Here is a 295-nt window from a genome sequence, read left to right as displayed (position 1 = left end):
GACGCTCTTACGCATGCGTTCAAAGAGCAACACTAAAACACGCTTCCGAGGTGAACGCTCGCGTGTAGCTGGAGTCATCAGGTCATGTGTGATTTATATGAGTGTAAAGCCATGAAGAGCACTTGCAGGTTTGATGAAGAGCTCCGGGTTGACCGCGCGGAACAGCGAGGTGCTTCTGACGCCCCGGAGCCCGGGACTCCTGTAGCCCGAGTCCGCGGAGCTGCTAGCCGGCTGCTGCGCTCCTCCTCTGCCGCTGTCCTGCGCGGAACTCATCCTGCTGCTGCTGCTGCTGCTG

At 59.3% G+C, this 295-nt stretch overlaps 1 pseudogene; it reads right to left on the bottom strand.

The window, feature by feature from the left end:
• Positions 1–34: 34 nt before the first annotated feature.
• Positions 35–289, bottom strand: LOC107734657 (small integral membrane protein 8 pseudogene; annotated as a pseudogene).
• Positions 290–295: the final 6 nt, after the last annotated feature.

Source organism: Sinocyclocheilus rhinocerous, unplaced genomic scaffold, assembly GCF_001515625.1.
Source record: "Sinocyclocheilus rhinocerous isolate Xijiao unplaced genomic scaffold, SAMN03320098_v1.1 C34719926, whole genome shotgun sequence".
NCBI lineage: Eukaryota > Metazoa > Chordata > Actinopteri > Cypriniformes > Cyprinidae > Sinocyclocheilus > Sinocyclocheilus rhinocerous.
Note: the sequence above shows the minus strand (reverse complement) of the source record. Positions and strands in the feature narration are given on the sequence as shown.